The following is a 260-nucleotide window of genomic DNA, read 5'->3' as shown; positions in this document are numbered from 1 at the left end:
TTTTACTGTTTCCAATCATTCCCGTTGTAAATATGAATACATACATTTGTAACTTTACATAATTCGTGGTTATAATATGAGCTAGAAAATGACGATGCATAAGTACATCATCTATGATAATATAAGCAACCATAGGATTAATGAATATATGAAAGGCTTAAATAATGATGATGTGACGCACGACGGATGGATTTCCAGGTCATTGTGTGTTAATAAAATGTGAAATTGTGATGTCATAGGAAGGTATTCTTTATATGATT

General features: G+C 30.4%; 1 protein-coding gene across 1 annotated transcript in view; it reads right to left on the bottom strand.

Annotated features, from left to right (window-relative positions):
* Window positions 1–260, bottom strand: part of LOC119587095 — a gene marked incomplete at its 3' end in the record, with an annotated part of 7,275 nt that overhangs the window by 4,718 nt on the left and 2,297 nt on the right.

Source organism: Penaeus monodon, chromosome 22 (assembly GCF_015228065.2).
Source record: "Penaeus monodon isolate SGIC_2016 chromosome 22, NSTDA_Pmon_1, whole genome shotgun sequence".
Classification (NCBI taxonomy): domain Eukaryota; kingdom Metazoa; phylum Arthropoda; class Malacostraca; order Decapoda; family Penaeidae; genus Penaeus; species Penaeus monodon.
This window is presented reverse-complemented; position numbering and strand designations above follow the sequence as displayed.